This window comes from Pelobates fuscus, chromosome 2 (genome assembly GCF_036172605.1).
Source record: "Pelobates fuscus isolate aPelFus1 chromosome 2, aPelFus1.pri, whole genome shotgun sequence".
NCBI classification, from domain to species: Eukaryota; Metazoa; Chordata; class Amphibia; order Anura; family Pelobatidae; genus Pelobates; species Pelobates fuscus.
The window spans coordinates 17,850,376-17,870,971 of record NC_086318.1 but is presented as its reverse complement, the minus strand read 5'-3'; the positions used below and the strand labels follow the sequence as shown (position 1 = coordinate 17,870,971).

Genomic DNA, 20,596 nt, shown 5'->3' with positions numbered 1-20,596 from the left:
GATGCAGTGAGGCATTAAAGTCGATTGCTTGTATTTGGACTGTTAACTCCGAGTGAAATGGCACTTTCTGATCATCTGGCACGTCCGTGCGTGTCTTCAAGTTTCAAAACACTTTCCTTAAAAAATTGTCTTCCAACGCTTTTAACATGCTTGTATGATATTTCTCTATTCCGTTTGCAGCCAGCCGTCTTCAATGTTTTTGCTGTTGTTTTTGATGTTTTTGTGGGAAAGATGAGGATTTTCATATTTTTTTGCTTATTGGTTAGCAAATGCTTTGACCCTCCTGCATTGAAAAAGGAATGGTCCCGGAGTGGGGTTTCAACAGCACGCTTCGGGCGCTCATCACATGCTGATATGAGAAATGCAATGTGTTTGAAATTGCAGACACTTTCCCAATGAATGACGATGGATAGGAGCAGTCCCCTGTTCAGGTTCCCTTTGATCGAGCCCAATTTTCTGGCCAATCGGTTGACAACGGAATGAAGAATGAACTTCCTGTTCACTTCTGATGATGTTTTACGTGCTTTTGATGAAGTTTCAATTGGAAAGCACCGTCATAGATATGACGTCACCCTTCCTTTTAAGCATGGTTTTGTGAAGGGTCTCCACCTATGTTAATCAATTTGCAGTCACCGTATTTGCGTTTGAAAGGTAACTATTTTGGGCTCCTTTTTTGCTTTTCGGTTAAAAAAACTCAAGTGTCTCAAAACGTCCCTGGGTGGGCTTGAACCACCAACCTTTCGGTTAACAGCCGAACGCGCTAACCAATTGCGCCACAGAGACTAAGCACGTGAGGCGAGAGAGCTACGTGGACTAACAAGATTTTGCTCTCACAATGTCTAAATGCTTTTTCAGAGGTTACGGCATCCTCTGCTTTCAAATGCAGCTATGGTTCTTTATCTGCATGCAAATGTAGGTGGAGCCAGCTTCTCCCTTTCAAAATGCACAGAGAAAGGTGTGACAGCAGCAGAGTGGCGCAGCGGAAGCGTGCTGGGCCCATAACCCAGAGGTCGATGGATCGAAACCATCCTCTGATAAGCAATTTGTTTTTGTTCAAATTTGTAATTCCGTTGGCAATCAAATCCCCAAACCTTAAGAGAAATTCACTTTTCCATGGGTTTTCACTGCTTTCGTTATGTTACCATCCACATCTGAGGTTTTATTGGTTTTAAGTCAATCGATGATAGCTTGCCTGTTAATTTCAAGAAAAATTGCACTTTCTGACCACTCTGTCAACATGTCTGTGTGACGTAACAGATTTCCAAACATTTCTATAGAGATCTCCTTTACGTCCTCACTTAACATGTTTAATGAATGTCTTTGGGGTTGTTATTTGTTTTCTTCTATATAATCTGTAGCCTCCGTTTGAATGTAATGTGTTGTTGCAGAAACATTAAAGCTAATTTTACTCTTTGCTGCTGTTTTTCTTTCCTTTTTTTTCTGTTTGGTTAGCGCATGCTTTGCCCATTCCATGTTAAAAATGAATCATCCCAGATTGGAGTTGATCACCAAACTTTCCGTGCCCATCAAACGTTGCTAAGCTTGATGCAGTGAGGCATTAAAGTCGATTGCTTGTATTTGGACTGTTAACTCCGAGTGAAATGGCACTTTCTGATCATCTGGCACGTCCGTGCGTGTCTTCAAGTTTCAAAACACTTTCCTTAAAAAATTGTCTTCCAACGCTTTTAACATGCTTGTATGATATTTCTCTATTCCGTTTGCAACCACCAACCTTTCGGTTAACAGCCGAACGCGCTAACCAATTGCGCCACAGAGACTAAGCACGTGAGGCGAGAGAGCTACGTGGACTAACAAGATTTTGCTCTCACAATGTCTAAATGCTTTTTCAGAGGTTACGGCATCCTCTGCTTTCAAATGCAGCTATGGTTCTTTATCTGCATGCAAATGTAGGTGGAGCCAGCTTCTCCCTTTCAAAATGCACAGAGAAAGGTGTGACAGCAGCAGAGTGGCGCAGCGGAAGCGTGCTGGGCCCATAACCCAGAGGTCGATGGATCGAAACCATCCTCTGCTAAGCAATTTGTTTTTGTTTAAATTTGTAATTCCGTTGGCAATCAAATCCCCAAACCTTAAGAGAAATTCACTTTTCCATGGGTTTTCACTGCTTTCGTTATGTTACCATCCACATCTGAGGTTTTATTGGTTTTAAGTCAATCGATGATAGCTTGCCTGTTAATTTCAAGAAAAATTGCACTTTCTGACCACTCTGTCAACATGTCTGTGTGACGTAACAGATTTCCAAACATTTCTATAGAGATCTCCTTTACGTCCTCACTTAACATGTTTAATGAATGTCTTTGGGGTTGTTATTTGTTTTCTTCTATACAATCTGTAGCCTCCGTTTGAATGTAATGTGTTGTTGCAGAAACATTAAAGCTAATTTTACTCTTTGCTGCTGTTTTTCTTTCCTTTTTTTTCTGTTTGGTTAGCGCATGCTTTGCCCATTCCATGTTAAAAATGAATCATCCCAGAGTGGAGTTGATCACCAAACTTTCCGTGCCCATCAAACGTTGCTAAGCTTGATGCAGTGAGGCATTAAAGTCGATTGCTTGTATTTGGACTGTTAACTCCGAGTGAAATGGCACTTTCTGATCATCTGGCACGTCCGTGCGTGTCTTCAAGTTTCAAAACACTTTCCTTAAAAAATTGTCTTCCAACGCTTTTAACATGCTTGTATGATATTTCTCTATTCCGTTTGCAACCACCAACCTTTCGGTTAACAGCCGAACGCGCTAACCAATTGCGCCACAGAGACTAAGCACGTGAGGCGAGAGAGCTACGTGGACTAACAAGATTTTGCTCTCACAATGTCTAAATGCTTTTTCAGAGGTTACGGCATCCTCTGCTTTCAAATGCAGCTATGGTTCTTTATCTGCATGCAAATGTAGGTGGAGCCAGCTTCTCCCTTTCAAAATGCACAGAGAAAGGTGTGACAGCAGCAGAGTGGCGCAGCGGAAGCGTGCTGGGCCCATAACCCAGAGGTCGATGGATCGAAACCATCCTCTGATAAGCAATTTGTTTTTGTTCAAATTTGTAATTCCGTTGGCAATCAAATCCCCAAACCTTAAGAGAAATTCACTTTTCCATGGGTTTTCACTGCTTTCGTTATGTTACCATCCACATCTGAGGTTTTATTGGTTTTAAGTCAATCGATGATAGCTTGCCTGTTAATTTCAAGAAAAATTGCACTTTCTGACCACTCTGTCAACATGTCTGTGTGACGTAACAGATTTCCAAACATTTCTATAGAGATCTCCTTTACGTCCTCACTTAACATGTTTAATGAATGTCTTTGGGGTTGTTATTTGTTTTCTTCTATACAATCTGTAGCCTCCGTTTGAATGTAATGTGTTGTTGCAGAAACATTAAAGCTAATTTTACTCTTTGCTGCTGTTTTTCTTTCCTTTTTTTTCTGTTTGGTTAGCGCATGCTTTGCCCATTCCATGTTAAAAATGAATCATCCCAGAGTGGAGTTGATCACCAAACTTTCCGTGCCCATCAAACGTTGCTAAGCTTGATGCAGTGAGGCATTAAAGTCGATTGCTTGTATTTGGACTGTTAACTCCGAGTGAAATGGCACTTTCTGATCATCTGGCACGTCCGTGCGTGTCTTCAAGTTTCAAAACACTTTCCTTAAAAAATTGTCTTCCAACGCTTTTAACATGCTTGTATGATATTTCTCTATTCCGTTTGCAGCCAGCCGTCTTCAATGTTTTTGCTGTTGTTTTTGATGTTTTTGTGGGAAAGATGAGGATTTTCATATTTTTTTGCTTATTGGTTAGCAAATGCTTTGCCCCTCCTGCATTAAAAAAGGAATGGTCCCGGAGTGGGGTTTCAACAGCACGCTTCGGGCGCTCATCACATGCTGATATGAGAAATGCAATGTGTTTGAAATTGCAGACACTTTCCCAATGAATGACGATGGATAGGAGCAGTCCCCTGTTCAGGTTCCCTTTGATCGAGCCCAATTTTCTGGCCAATCGGTTGACAACGGAATGAAGAATGAACTTCCTGTTCACTTCTGATGATGTTTTACGTGCTTTTGATGAAGTTTCAATTGGAAAGCACCGTCATAGATATGACGTCACCCTTCCTTTTAAACATGGTTTTGTGAAGGGTCTCCACCTATGTTAATCAATTTGCAGTCACCGTATTTGCGTTTGAAAGGTAACTATTTTGTGCTCCTTTTTTGCTTCTCGGTTAAAAAAACTCAAGTGTCTCAAAACGTCCCTGGGTGGGCTTGAACCACCAACCTTTCGGTTAACAGCCAAACGCGCTAACCAATTGCGCCACAGAGACTAAGCACGTGAGGCGAGAGAGCTACGTGGACTAACAAGATTTTGCTCTTACAATGTCTAAATGCTTTTTCAGAGGTTACGGCATCCTCTGCTTTCAAATGCAGCTATGGTTCTTTATCTGCATGCAAATGTAGGTGGAGCCAGCTTCTCCCTTTCAAAATGCACAGAGAAAGGTGTGACAGCAGCAGAGTGGCGCAGCGGAAGCGTGCTGGGCCCATAACCCAGAGGTCGATGGATCGAAACCATCCTCTGCTAAGCAATTTGTTTTTGTTCAAATTTGTAATTCCGTTGGCAATCAAATCCCCAAACCTTAAGAGAAATTCACTTTTCCATGGGTTTTCACTGCTTTCGTTATGTTACCATCCACATCTGAGGTTTTATTGGTTTTAAGTCAATCGATGATAGCTTGCCTGTTAATTTCAAGAAAAATTGCACTTTCTGACCACTCTGTCAACATGTCTGTGTGACGTAACAGATTTCCAAACATTTCTATAGAGATCTCCTTTACGTCCTCACTTAACATGTTTAATGAATGTCTTTGGGGTTGTTATTTGTTTTCTTCTATACAATCTGTAGCCTCCTTTTGAATGTAATGTGTTGTTGCAGAAACATTAAAGCTAATTTTACTCTTTGCTGCTGTTTTTCTTTCCTTTTTTTTCTGTTTGGTTAGCGCATGCTTTGCCCATTCCATGTTAAAAATGAATCATCCCAGAGTGGAGTTGATCACCAAACTTTCCGTGCCCATCAAACGTTGCTAAGCTTGATGCAGTGAGGCATTAAAGTCGATTGCTTGTATTTGGACTGTTAACTCCGAGTGAAATGGCACTTTCTGATCATCTGGCACGTCCGTGCGTGTCTTCAAGTTTCAAAACACTTTCCTTAAAAAATTGTCTTCCAACGCTTTTAACATGCTTGTATGATATTTCTCTATTCCGTTTGCAGCCAGCCGTCTTCAATGTTTTTGCTGTTGTTTTTGATGTTTTTGTGGGAAAGATGAGGATTTTCATATTTTTTTGCTTATTGGTTAGCAAATGCTTTGCCCCTCCTGCATTGAAAAAGGAATGGTCCCGGAGTGGGGTTTCAACAGCACGCTTCGGGCGCTCATCACATGCTGATATGAGAAATGCAATGTGTTTGAAATTGCAGACACTTTCCCAATGAATGACGATGGATAGGAGCAGTCCCCTGTTCAGGTTCCCTTTGATCGAGCCCAATTTTCTGGCCAATCGGTTGACAACGGAATGAAGAATGAACTTCCTGTTCACTTCTGATGATGTTTTACGTGCTTTTGATGAAGTTTCAATTGGAAAGCACCGTCATAGATATGACGTCACCCTTCCTTTTAAACATGGTTTTGTGAAGGGTCTCCACCTATGTTAATCAATTTGCAGTCACCGTATTTGCGTTTGAAAGGTAACTATTTTGTGCTCCTTTTTTGCTTCTCGGTTAAAAAAACTCAAGTGTCTCAAAACGTCCCTGGGTGGGCTTGAACCACCAACCTTTCGGTTAACAGCCAAACGCGCTAACCAATTGCGCCACAGAGACTAAGCACGTGAGGTGAGAGAGCTACGTGGACTAACAAGATTTTGCTCTCACAATGTCTAAATGCTTTTTCAGAGGTTACGGCATCCTCTGCTTTCAAATGCAGCTATGGTTCTTTATCTGCATGCAAATGTAGGTGGAGCCAGCTTCTCCCTTTCAAAATGCACAGAGAAAGGTGTGACAGCAGCAGAGTGGCGCAGCGGAAGCGTGCTGGGCCCATAACCCAGAGGTCGATGGATCGAAACCGTCCTCTGCTAAGCAATTTGTTTTTGTTCAAATTTGTAATTCCGTTGGCAATCAAATCCCCAAACCTTAAGAGAAATTCACTTTTCCATGGGTTTTCACTGCTTTCGTTATGTTACCATCCACATCTGAGGTTTTATTGGTTTTAAGTCAATCGATGATAGCTTGCCTGTTAATTTCAAGAAAAATTGCACTTTCTGACCACTCTGTCAACATGTCTGTGTGACGTAACAGATTTCCAAACATTTCTATAGAGATCTCCTTTACGTCCTCACTTAACATGTTTAATGAATGTCTTTGGGGTTGTTATTTGTTTTCTTCTATACAATCTGTAGCCTCCGTTTGAATGTAATGTGTTGTTGCAGAAACATTAAAGCTAATTTTACTCTTTGCTGCTGTTTTTCTTTCCTTTTTTTTCTGTTTGGTTAGCGCATGCTTTGCCCATTCCATGTTAAAAATGAATCATCCCAGAGTGGAGTTGATCACCAAACTTTCCGTGCCCATCAAACGTTGCTAAGCTTGATGCAGTGAGGCATTAAAGTCGATTGCTTGTATTTGGACTGTTAACTCCGAGTGAAATGGCACTTTCTGATCATCTGGCACGTCCGTGCGTGTCTTCAAGTTTCAAAACACTTTCCTTAAAAAATTGTCTTCCAACGCTTTTAACATGCTTGTATGATATTTCTCTATTCCGTTTGCAGCCAGCCGTCTTCAATGTTTTTGCTGTTGTTTTTGATGTTTTTGTGGGAAAGATGAGGATTTTCATATTTTTTTGCTTATTGGTTAGCAAATGCTTTGCCCCTCCTGCATTAAAAAAGGAATGGTCCCGGAGTGGGGTTTCAACAGCACGCTTCGGGCGCTCATCACATGCTGATATGAGAAATGCAATGTGTTTGAAATTGCAGACACTTTCCCAATGAATGACGATGGATAGGAGCAGTCCCCTGTTCAGGTTCCCTTTGATCGAGCCCAATTTTCTGGCCAATCGGTTGACAACGGAATGAAGAATGAACTTCCTGTTCACTTCTGATGATGTTTTACGTGCTTTTGATGAAGTTTCAATTGGAAAGCACCGTCATAGATATGACGTCACCCTTCCTTTTAAACATGGTTTTGTGAAGGGTCTCCACCTATGTTAATCAATTTGCAGTCACCGTATTTGCGTTTGAAAGGTAACTATTTTGTGCTCCTTTTTTGCTTCTCGGTTAAAAAAACTCAAGTGTCTCAAAACGTCCCTGGGTGGGCTTGAACCACCAACCTTTCGGTTAACAGCCAAACGCGCTAACCAATTGCGCCACAGAGACTAAGCACGTGAGGCGTGAGAGCTACGTGGACTAACAAGATTTTGCTCTTACAATGTCTAAATGCTTTTTCAGAGGTTACGGCATCCTCTGCTTTCAAATGCAGCTATGGTTCTTTATCTGCATGCAAATGTAGGTGGAGCCAGCTTCTCCCTTTCAAAATGCACAGAGAAAGGTGTGACAGCAGCAGAGTGGCGCAGCGGAAGCGTGCTGGGCCCATAACCCAGAGGTCGATGGATCGAAACCATCCTCTGCTAAGCAATTTGTTTTTGTTCAAATTTGTAATTCCGTTGGCAATCAAATCCCCAAACCTTAAGAGAAATTCACTTTTCCATGGGTTTTCACTGCTTTCGTTATGTTACCATCCACATCTGAGGTTTTATTGGTTTTAAGTCAATCGATGATAGCTTGCCTGTTAATTTCAAGAAAAATTGCACTTTCTGACCACTCTGTCAACATGTCTGTGTGACGTAACAGATTTCCAAACATTTCTATAGAGATCTCCTTTACGTCCTCACTTAACATGTTTAATGAATGTCTTTGGGGTTGTTATTTGTTTTCTTCTATACAATCTGTAGCCTCCTTTTGAATGTAATGTGTTGTTGCAGAAACATTAAAGCTAATTTTACTCTTTGCTGCTGTTTTTCTTTCCTTTTTTTTCTGTTTGGTTAGCGCATGCTTTGCCCATTCCATGTTAAAAATGAATCATCCCAGAGTGGAGTTGATCACCAAACTTTCCGTGCCCATCAAACGTTGCTAAGCTTGATGCAGTGAGGCATTAAAGTCGATTGCTTGTATTTGGACTGTTAACTCCGAGTGAAATGGCACTTTCTGATCATCTGGCACGTCCGTGCGTGTCTTCAAGTTTCAAAACACTTTCCTTAAAAAATTGTCTTCCAACGCTTTTAACATGCTTGTATGATATTTCTCTATTCCGTTTGCAGCCAGCCGTCTTCAATGTTTTTGCTGTTGTTTTTGATGTTTTTGTGGGAAAGATGAGGATTTTCATATTTTTTTGCTTATTGGTTAGCAAATGCTTTGCCCCTCCTGCATTAAAAAAGGAATGGTCCCGGAGTGGGGTTTCAACAGCACGCTTCGGGCGCTCATCACATGCTGATATGAGAAATGCAATGTGTTTGAAATTGCAGACACTTTCCCAATGAATGACGATGGATAGGAGCAGTCCCCTGTTCAGGTTCCCTTTGATCGAGCCCAATTTTCTGGCCAATCGGTTGACAACGGAATGAAGAATGAACTTCCTGTTCACTTCTGATGATGTTTTACGTGCTTTTGATGAAGTTTCAATTGGAAAGCACCGTCATAGATATGACGTCACCCTTCCTTTTAAACATGGTTTTGTGAAGGGTCTCCACCTATGTTAATCAATTTGCAGTCACCGTATTTGCGTTTGAAAGGTAACTATTTTGTGCTCCTTTTTTGCTTCTCGGTTAAAAAAACTCAAGTGTCTCAAAACGTCCCTGGGTGGGCTTGAACCACCAACCTTTCGGTTAACAGCCAAACGCGCTAACCAATTGCGCCACAGAGACTAAGCACGTGAGGCGAGAGAGCTACGTGGACTAACAAGATTTTGCTCTTACAATGTCTAAATGCTTTTTCAGAGGTTACGGCATCCTCTGCTTTCAAATGCAGCTATGGTTCTTTATCTGCATGCAAATGTAGGTGGAGCCAGCTTCTCCCTTTCAAAATGCACAGAGAAAGGTGTGACAGCAGCAGAGTGGCGCAGCGGAAGCGTGCTGGGCCCATAACCCAGAGGTCGATGGATCGAAACCATCCTCTGCTAAGCAATTTGTTTTTGTTCAAATTTGTAATTCCGTTGGCAATCAAATCCCCAAACCTTAAGAGAAATTCACTTTTCCATGGGTTTTCACTGCTTTCGTTATGTTACCATCCACATCTGAGGTTTTATTGGTTTTAAGTCAATCGATGATAGCTTGCCTGTTAATTTCAAGAAAAATTGCACTTTCTGACCACTCTGTCAACATGTCTGTGTGACGTAACAGATTTCCAAACATTTCTATAGAGATCTCCTTTACGTCCTCACTTAACATGTTTAATGAATGTCTTTGGGGTTGTTATTTGTTTTCTTCTATACAATCTGTAGCCTCCTTTTGAATGTAATGTGTTGTTGCAGAAACATTAAAGCTAATTTTACTCTTTGCTGCTGTTTTTCTTTCCTTTTTTTTCTGTTTGGTTAGCGCATGCTTTGCCCATTCCATGTTAAAAATGAATCATCCCAGAGTGGAGTTGATCACCAAACTTTCCGTGCCCATCAAACGTTGCTAAGCTTGATGCAGTGAGGCATTAAAGTCGATTGCTTGTATTTGGACTGTTAACTCCGAGTGAAATGGCACTTTCTGATCATCTGGCACGTCCGTGCGTGTCTTCAAGTTTCAAAACACTTTCCTTAAAAAATTGTCTTCCAACGCTTTTAACATGCTTGTATGATATTTCTCTATTCCGTTTGCAGCCAGCCGTCTTCAATGTTTTTGCTGTTGTTTTTGATGTTTTTGTGGGAAAGATGAGGATTTTCATATTTTTTTGCTTATTGGTTAGCAAATGCTTTGCCCCTCCTGCATTGAAAAAGGAATGGTCCCGGAGTGGGGTTTCAACAGCACGCTTCGGGCGCTCATCACATGCTGATATGAGAAATGCAATGTGTTTGAAATTGCAGACACTTTCCCAATGAATGACGATGGATAGGAGCAGTCCCCTGTTCAGGTTCCCTTTGATCGAGCCCAATTTTCTGGCCAATCGGTTGACAACGGAATGAAGAATGAACTTCCTGTTCACTTCTGATGATGTTTTACGTGCTTTTGATGAAGTTTCAATTGGAAAGCACCGTCATAGATATGACGTCACCCTTCCTTTTAAACATGGTTTTGTGAAGGGTCTCCACCTATGTTAATCAATTTGCAGTCACCGTATTTGCGTTTGAAAGGTAACTATTTTGTGCTCCTTTTTTGCTTCTCGGTTAAAAAAACTCAAGTGTCTCAAAACGTCCCTGGGTGGGCTTGAACCACCAACCTTTCGGTTAACAGCCAAACGCGCTAACCAATTGCGCCACAGAGACTAAGCACGTGAGGTGAGAGAGCTACGTGGACTAACAAGATTTTGCTCTCACAATGTCTAAATGCTTTTTCAGAGGTTACGGCATCCTCTGCTTTCAAATGCAGCTATGGTTCTTTATCTGCATGCAAATGTAGGTGGAGCCAGCTTCTCCCTTTCAAAATGCACAGAGAAAGGTGTGACAGCAGCAGAGTGGCGCAGCGGAAGCGTGCTGGGCCCATAACCCAGAGGTCGATGGATCGAAACCGTCCTCTGCTAAGCAATTTGTTTTTGTTCAAATTTGTAATTCCGTTGGCAATCAAATCCCCAAACCTTAAGAGAAATTCACTTTTCCATGGGTTTTCACTGCTTTCGTTATGTTACCATCCACATCTGAGGTTTTATTGGTTTTAAGTCAATCGATGATAGCTTGCCTGTTAATTTCAAGAAAAATTGCACTTTCTGACCACTCTGTCAACATGTCTGTGTGACGTAACAGATTTCCAAACATTTCTATAGAGATCTCCTTTACGTCCTCACTTAACATGTTTAATGAATGTCTTTGGGGTTGTTATTTGTTTTCTTCTATACAATCTGTAGCCTCCGTTTGAATGTAATGTGTTGTTGCAGAAACATTAAAGCTAATTTTACTCTTTGCTGCTGTTTTTCTTTCCTTTTTTTTCTGTTTGGTTAGCGCATGCTTTGCCCATTCCATGTTAAAAATGAATCATCCCAGATTGGAGTTGATCACCAAACTTTCCGTGCCCATCAAACGTTGCTAAGCTTGATGCAGTGAGGCATTAAAGTCGATTGCTTGTATTTGGACTGTTAACTCCGAGTGAAATGGCACTTTCTGATCATCTGGCACGTCCGTGCGTGTCTTCAAGTTTCAAAACACTTTCCTTAAAAAATTGTCTTCCAACGCTTTTAACATGCTTGTATGATATTTCTCTATTCCGTTTGCAACCACCAACCTTTCGGTTAACAGCCGAACGCGCTAACCAATTGCGCCACAGAGACTAAGCACGTGAGGCGAGAGAGCTACGTGGACTAACAAGATTTTGCTCTCACAATGTCTAAATGCTTTTTCAGAGGTTACGGCATCCTCTGCTTTCAAATGCAGCTATGGTTCTTTATCTGCATGCAAATGTAGGTGGAGCCAGCTTCTCCCTTTCAAAATGCACAGAGAAAGGTGTGACAGCAGCAGAGTGGCGCAGCGGAAGCGTGCTGGGCCCATAACCCAGAGGTCGATGGATCGAAACCGTCCTCTGCTAAGCAATTTGTTTTTGTTCAAATTTGTAATTCCGTTGGCAATCAAATCCCCAAACCTTAAGAGAAATTCACTTTTCCATGGGTTTTCACTGCTTTCGTTATGTTACCATCCACATCTGAGGTTTTATTGGTTTTAAGTCAATCGATGATAGCTTGCCTGTTAATTTCAAGAAAAATTGCACTTTCTGACCACTCTGTCAACATGTCTGTGTGACGTAACAGATTTCCAAACATTTCTATAGAGATCTCCTTTACGTCCTCACTTAACATGTTTAATGAATGTCTTTGGGGTTGTTATTTGTTTTCTTCTATACAATCTGTAGCCTCCGTTTGAATGTAATGTGTTGTTGCAGAAACATTAAAGCTAATTTTACTCTTTGCTGCTGTTTTTCTTTCCTTTTTTTTCTGTTTGGTTAGCGCATGCTTTGCCCATTCCATGTTAAAAATGAATCATCCCAGATTGGAGTTGATCACCAAACTTTCCGTGCCCATCAAACGTTGCTAAGCTTGATGCAGTGAGGCATTAAAGTCGATTGCTTGTATTTGGACTGTTAACTCCGAGTGAAATGGCACTTTCTGATCATCTGGCACGTCCGTGCGTGTCTTCAAGTTTCAAAACACTTTCCTTAAAAAATTGTCTTCCAACGCTTTTAACATGCTTGTATGATATTTCTCTATTCCGTTTGCAACCACCAACCTTTCGGTTAACAGCCGAACGCGCTAACCAATTGCGCCACAGAGACTAAGCACGTGAGGCGAGAGAGCTACGTGGACTAACAAGATTTTGCTCTCACAATGTCTAAATGCTTTTTCAGAGGTTACGGCATCCTCTGCTTTCAAATGCAGCTATGGTTCTTTATCTGCATGCAAATGTAGGTGGAGCCAGCTTCTCCCTTTCAAAATGCACAGAGAAAGGTGTGACAGCAGCAGAGTGGCGCAGCGGAAGCGTGCTGGGCCCATAACCCAGAGGTCGATGGATCAAAACCATCCTCTGCTAAGCAATTTGTTTTTGTTTAAATTTGTAATTCCGTTGGCAATCAAATCCCCAAACCTTAAGAGAAATTCACTTTTCCATGGGTTTTCACTGCTTTCGTTATGTTACCATCCACATCTGAGGTTTTATTGGTTTTAAGTCAATCGATGATAGCTTGCCTGTTAATTTCAAGAAAAATTGCACTTTCTGACCACTCTGTCAACATGTCTGTGTGACGTAACAGATTTCCAAACATTTCTATAGAGATCTCCTTTACGTCCTCACTTAACATGTTTAATGAATGTCTTTGGGGTTGTTATTTGTTTTCTTCTATACAATCTGTAGCCTCCGTTTGAATGTAATGTGTTGTTGCAGAAACATTAAAGCTAATTTTACTCTTTGCTGCTGTTTTTCTTTCCTTTTTTTTCTGTTTGGTTAGCGCATGCTTTGCCCATTCCATGTTAAAAATGAATCATCCCAGAGTGGAGTTGATCACCAAACTTTCCGTGCCCATCAAACGTTGCTAAGCTTGATGCAGTGAGGCATTAAAGTCGATTGCTTGTATTTGGACTGTTAACTCCGAGTGAAATGGCACTTTCTGATCATCTGGCACGTCCGTGCGTGTCTTCAAGTTTCAAAACACTTTCCTTAAAAAATTGTCTTCCAACGCTTTTAACATGCTTGTATGATATTTCTCTATTCCGTTTGCAACCACCAACCTTTCGGTTAACAGCCGAACGCGCTAACCAATTGCGCCACAGAGACTAAGCACGTGAGGCGAGAGAGCTACGTGGACTAACAAGATTTTGCTCTCACAATGTCTAAATGCTTTTTCAGAGGTTACGGCATCCTCTGCTTTCAAATGCAGCTATGGTTCTTTATCTGCATGCAAATGTAGGTGGAGCCAGCTTCTCCCTTTCAAAATGCACAGAGAAAGGTGTGACAGCAGCAGAGTGGCGCAGCGGAAGCGTGCTGGGCCCATAACCCAGAGGTCGATGGATCGAAACCATCCTCTGCTAAGCAATTTGTTTTTGTTCAAATTTGTAATTCCGTTGGCAATCAAATCCCCAAACCTTAAGAGAAATTCACTTTTCCATGGGTTTTCACTGCTTTCGTTATGTTACCATCCACATCTGAGGTTTTATTGGTTTTAAGTCAATCGATGATAGCTTGCCTGTTAATTTCAAGAAAAATTGCACTTTCTGACCACTCTGTCAACATGTCTGTGTGACGTAACAGATTTCCAAACATTTCTATAGAGATCTCCTTTACGTCCTCACTTAACATGTTTAATGAATGTCTTTGGGGTTGTTATTTGTTTTCTTCTATACAATCTGTAGCCTCCTTTTGAATGTAATGTGTTGTTGCAGAAACATTAAAGCTAATTTTACTCTTTGCTGCTGTTTTTCTTTCCTTTTTTTTCTGTTTGGTTAGCGCATGCTTTGCCCATTCCATGTTAAAAATGAATCATCCCAGAGTGGAGTTGATCACCAAACTTTCCGTGCCCATCAAACGTTGCTAAGCTTGATGCAGTGAGGCATTAAAGTCGATTGCTTGTATTTGGACTGTTAACTCCGAGTGAAATGGCACTTTCTGATCATCTGGCACGTCCGTGCGTGTCTTCAAGTTTCAAAACACTTTCCTTAAAAAATTGTCTTCCAACGCTTTTAACATGCTTGTATGATATTTCTCTATTCCGTTTGCAGCCAGCCGTCTTCAATGTTTTTGCTGTTGTTTTTGATGTTTTTGTGGGAAAGATGAGGATTTTCATATTTTTTTGCTTATTGGTTAGCAAATGCTTTGCCCCTCCTGCATTGAAAAAGGAATGGTCCCGGAGTGGGGTTTCAACAGCACGCTTCGGGCGCTCATCACATGCTGATATGAGAAATGCAATGTGTTTGAAATTGCAGACACTTTCCCAATGAATGACGATGGATAGGAGCAGTCCCCTGTTCAGGTTCCCTTTGATCGAGCCCAATTTTCTGGCCAATCGGTTGACAACGGAATGAAGAATGAACTTCCTGTTCACTTCTGATGATGTTTTACGTGCTTTTGATGAAGTTTCAATTGGAAAGCACCGTCATAGATATGACGTCACCCTTCCTTTTAAACATGGTTTTGTGAAGGGTCTCCACCTATGTTAATCAATTTGCAGTCACCGTATTTGCGTTTGAAAGGTAACTATTTTGTGCTCCTTTTTTGCTTCTCGGTTAAAAAAACTCAAGTGTCTCAAAACGTCCCTGGGTGGGCTTGAACCACCAACTTTTCGGTTAACAGCCAAACGCGCTAACCAATTGCGCCACAGAGACTAAGCACGTGAGGTGAGAGAGCTACGTGGACTAACAAGATTTTGCTCTCACAATGTCTAAATGCTTTTTCAGAGGTTACGGCATCCTCTGCTTTCAAATGCAGCTATGGTTCTTTATCTGCATGCAAATGTAGGTGGAGCCAGCTTCTCCCTTTCAAAATGCACAGAGAAAGGTGTGACAGCAGCAGAGTGGCGCAGCGGAAGCGTGCTGGGCCCATAACCCAGAGGTCGATGGATCGAAACCGTCCTCTGCTAAGCAATTTGTTTTTGTTCAAATTTGTAATTCCGTTGGCAATCAAATCCCCAAACCTTAAGAGAAATTCACTTTTCCATGGGTTTTCACTGCTTTCGTTATGTTACCATCCACATCTGAGGTTTTATTGGTTTTAAGTCAATCGATGATAGCTTGCCTGTTAATTTCAAGAAAAATTGCACTTTCTGACCACTCTGTCAACATGTCTGTGTGACGTAACAGATTTCCAAACATTTCTATAGAGATCTCCTTTACGTCCTCACTTAACATGTTTAATGAATGTCTTTGGGGTTGTTATTTGTTTTCTTCTATACAATCTGTAGCCTCCGTTTGAATGTAATGTGTTGTTGCAGAAACATTAAAGCTAATTTTACTCTTTGCTGCTGTTTTTCTTTCCTTTTTTTTCTGTTTGGTTAGCGCATGCTTTGCCCATTCCATGTTAAAAATGAATCATCCCAGATTGGAGTTGATCACCAAACTTTCCGTGCCCATCAAACGTTGCTAAGCTTGATGCAGTGAGGCATTAAAGTCGATTGCTTGTATTTGGACTGTTAACTCCGAGTGAAATGGCACTTTCTGATCATCTGGCACGTCCGTGCGTGTCTTCAAGTTTCAAAACACTTTCCTTAAAAAATTGTCTTCCAACGCTTTTAACATGCTTGTATGATATTTCTCTATTCCGTTTGCAACCACCAACTTTTCGGTTAACAGCCGAACGCGCTAACCAATTGCGCCACAGAGACTAAGCACGTGAGGCGAGAGAGCTACGTGGACTAACAAGATTTTGCTCTCACAATGTCTAAATGCTTTTTCAGAGGTTACGGCATCCTCTGCTTTCAAATGCAGCTATGGTTCTTTATCTGCATGCAAATGTAGGTGGAGCCAGCTTCTCCCTTTCAAAATGCACAGAGAAAGGTGTGACAGCAGCAGAGTGGCGCAGCGGAAGCGTGCTGGGCCCATAACCCAGAGGTCGATGGATCAAAACCATCCTCTGCTAAGCAATTTGTTTTTGTTTAAATTTGTAATTCCGTTGGCAATCAAATCCCCAAACCTTAAGAGAAATTCACTTTTCCATGGGTTTTCACTGCTTTCGTTATGTTACCATCCACATCTGAGGTTTTATTGGTTTTAAGTCAATCGATGATAGCTTGCCTGTTAATTTCAAGAAAAATTGCACTTTCTGACCACTCTGTCAACATGTCTGTGTGACGTAACAGATTTCCAAACATTTCTATAGAGATCTCCTTTACGTCCTCACTTAACATGTTTAATGAATGTCTTTGGGGTTGTTATTTGTTTTCTTCTATACAATCTGTAGCCTCCGTTTGAATGTAATGTGTTGTTGCAGAAACATTAAAGCTAATTTTACTCTTTGCTGCTGTTTTTCTTTCCTTTTTTTTCTGTTTGGTTAGCGCATGCTTTGCCCATTCCATGTTAAAAATGAATCATCCCAGAGTGGAGTTGATCACCAAACTTTCCGTGCCCATCAAACGTTGCTAAGCTTGATGCAGTGAGGCATTAAAGTCGATTGCTTGTATTTGGACTGTTAACTCCGAGTGAAATGGCACTTTCTGATCATCTGGCACGTCCGTGCGTGTCTTCAAGTTTCAAAACACTTTCCTTAAAAAATTGTCTTCCAACGCTTTTAACATGCTTGTATGATATTTCTCTATTCCGTTTGCAACCACCAACCTTTCGGTTAACAGCCGAACGCGCTAACCAATTGCGCCACAGAGACTAAGCACGTGAGGCGAGAGAGCTACGTGGACTAACAAGATTTTGCTCTCACAATGTCTAAATGCTTTTTCAGAGGTTACGGCATCCTCTGCTTTCAAATGCAGCTATGGTTCTTTATCTGCATGCAAATGTAGGTGGAGCCAGCTTCTCCCTTTCAAAATGCACAGAGAAAGGTGTGACAGCAGCAGAGTGGCGCAGCGGAAGCGTGCTGGGCCCATAACCCAGAGGTCGATGGATCGAAACCGTCCTCTGATAAGCAATTTGTTTTTGTTCAAATTTGTAATTCCGTTGGCAATCAAATCCCCAAACCTTAAGAGAAATTCACTTTTCCATGGGTTTTCACTGCTTTCGTTATGTTACCATCCACATCTGAGGTTTTATTGGTTTTAAGTCAATCGATGATAGCTTGCCTGTTAATTTCAAGAAAAATTGCACTTTCTGACCACTCTGTCAACATGTCTGTGTGACGTAACAGATTTCCAAACATTTCTATAGAGATCTCCTTTACGTCCTCACTTAACATGTTTAATGAATGTCTTTGGGGTTGTTATTTGTTTTCTTCTATACAATCTGTAGCCTCCGTTTGAATGTAATGTGTTGTTGCAGAAACATTAAAGCTAATTTTACTCTTTGCTGCTGTTTTTCTTTCCTTTTTTTTCTGTTTGGTTAGCGCATGCTTTGCCCATTCCATGTTAAAAATGAATCATCCCAGAGTGGAGTTGATCACCAAACTTTCCGTGCCCATCAAACGTTGCTAAGCTTGATGCAGTGAGGCATTAAAGTCGATTGCTTGTATTTGGACTGTTAACTCCGAGTGAAATGGCACTTTCTGATCATCTGGCACGTCCGTGCGTGTCTTCAAGTTTCAAAACACTTTCCTTAAAAAATTGTCTTCCAACGCTTTTAACATGCTTGTATGATATTTCTCTATTCCGTTTGCAGCCAGCCGTCTTCAATGTTTTTGCTGTTGTTTTTGATGTTTTTGTGGGAAAGATGAGGATTTTCATATTTTTTTGCTTATTGGTTAGCAAATGCTTTGCCCCTCCTGCATTAAAAAAGGAATGGTCCCGGAGTGGGGTTTCAACAGCACGCTTCGGGCGCTCATCACATGCTGATATGAGAAATGCAATGTGTTTGAAATTGCAGACACTTTCCCAATGAATGACGATGGATAGGAGCAGTCCCCTGTTCAGGTTCCCTTTGATCGAGCCCAATTTTCTGGCCAATCGGTTGACAACGGAATGAAGAATGAACTTCCTGTTCTCTTCTGATGATGTTTTACGTGCTTTTGATGAAGTTTCAATTGGAAAGCACCGTCATAGATATGACGTCACCCTTCCTTTTAAACATGGTTTTGTGAAGGGTCTCCACCTATGTTAATCAATTTGCAGTCACCGTATTTGCGTTTGAAAGGTAACTATTTTGTGCTCCTTTTTTGCTTCTCGGTTAAAAAAACTCAAGTGTCTCAAAACGTCCCTGGGTGGGCTTGAACCACCAACCTTTCGGTTAACAGCCAAACGCGCTAACCAATTGCGCCACAGAGACTAAGCACGTGAGGCGAGAGAGCTACGTGGACTAACAAGATTTTGCTCTCACAATGTCTAAATGCTTTTTCAGAGGTTACGGCATCCTCTGCTTTCAAATGCAGCTATGGTTCTTTATCTGCATGCAAATGTAGGTGGAGCCAGCTTCTCCCTTTCAAAATGCACAGAGAAAGGTGTGACAGCAGCAGAGTGGCGCAGCGGAAGCGTGCTGGGCCCATAACCCAGAGGTCGATGGATCGAAACCGTCCTCTGCTAAGCAATTTGTTTTTGTTCAAATTTGTAATTCCGTTGGCAATCAAATCCCCAAACCTTAAGAGAAATTCACTTTTCCATGGGTTTTCACTGCTTTCGTTATGTTACCATCCACATCTGAGGTTTTATTGGTTTTAAGTCAATCGATGATAGCTTGCCTGTTAATTTCAAGAAAAATTGCACTTTCTGACCACTCTGTCAACATGTCTGTGTGACGTAACAGATTTCCAAACATTTCTATAGAGATCTCCTTTACGTCCTCACTTAACATGTTTAATGAATGTCTTTGGGGTTGTTATTTGTTTTCTTCTATACAATCTGTAGCCTCCGTTTGAATGTAATGTGTTGTTGCAGAAACATTAAAGCTAATTTTACTCTTTGCTGCTGTTTTTCTTTCCTTTTTTTTCTGTTTGGTTAGCGCATGCTTTGCCCATTCCATGTTAAAAATGAATCATCCCAGAGTGGAGTTGATCACCAAACTTTCCGTGCCCATCAAACGTTGCTAAGCTTGATGCAGTGAGGCATTAAAGTCGATTGCTTGTATTTGGACTGTTAACTCCGAGTGAAATGGCACTTTCTGATCATCTGGCACGTCCGTGCGTGTCTTCAAGTTTCAAAACACTTTCCTTAAAAAATTGTCTTCCAACGCTTTTAACATGCTTGTATGATATTTCTCTATTCCGTTTGCAGCCAGCCGTCTTCAATGTTTTTGCTGTTGTTTTTGATGTTTTTGTGGGAAAGATGAGAATTTTCATATTTTTTTGCTTATTGGTTAGCAAATGCTTTGCCCCTCCTGCATTGAAAAAGGAATGGTCCCGGAGTGGGGTTTCAACAGCACGCTTCGGGCGCTCATCACATGCTGATATGAGAAATGCAATGTGTTTGAAATTGCAGACACTTTCCCAATGAATGACGATGGATAGGAGCAGTCCCCTGTTCAGGTTCCCTTTGATCGAGCCCAATTTTCTGGCCAATCGGTTGACAACGGAATGAAGAATGAACTTCCTGTTCACTTCTGATGATGTTTTACGTGCTTTTGATGAAGTTTCAATTGGAAAGCACCGTCATAGATATGACGTCACCATCCTTTTAAACATGGTTTTGTGAAGGGTCTCCACCTATGTTAATCAATTTGCAGTCACCGTATTTGCGTTTGAAAGGTAACTATTTTGTGCTCCTTTTTTGCTTCTCGGTTAAAAAAACTCAAGTGTCTCAAAACGTCCCTGGGTGGGCTTGAACCCCCAACCTTTCGGTTAACAGCCGAACGTGCTAACCAATTGCGCCACAGAGACTAAGCACGTGATGCGAGCGAGCTACGTGGACTAACAAGATTTTGCTCTCACAATGTCTAAATGCTTTTTCAGAGGTTACGGCATCCTCTGCTTTCAAATGCAGCTATGGTTCTTTATCTGCATGCAAATGTAGGTGGAGCCAGCTTCTCCCTTTCAAAATGCGCAGAGAAAGGTGTGACAGCAGCAGAGTGGCGCAGCGGAAGCGTGCTGGGCCCATAACCCAGAGGTCGATGGATCGAAACCATCCTCTGCTAAGCAATTTGTTTTTGTTCAAATTTGTAATTCCTTTGGCAATCAAATCCCCAAACCTTAAGAGAAATTCACTTTTCCATGGGTTTTCACTGCTTTCGTTATGTTACCATCCACATCTGAGGTTTTATTGGTTTTAAGTCAATCGATGATAGCTTGCCTGTTAATTTCAAGAAAAATTGCACTTTCTGACCACTCTGTCAACATGTCTGTGTGACGTAACAGATTTCCAAACATTTCTATAGAGA

The 20,596-nt window shown here is 41.4% G+C and overlaps 1 non-coding gene across 1 annotated transcript; it reads right to left on the bottom strand.

Moving 5' to 3' along the window:
• Nucleotides 1-709: 709 nt before the first annotated feature.
• Nucleotides 710-783, bottom strand: TRNAN-GUU (transfer RNA asparagine (anticodon GUU)). Its single transcript has one exon. It is a non-coding gene; the product is annotated as a tRNA-Asn (tRNA).
• Between the last annotated feature and the right edge of the window lie 19,813 nt (nucleotides 784-20,596).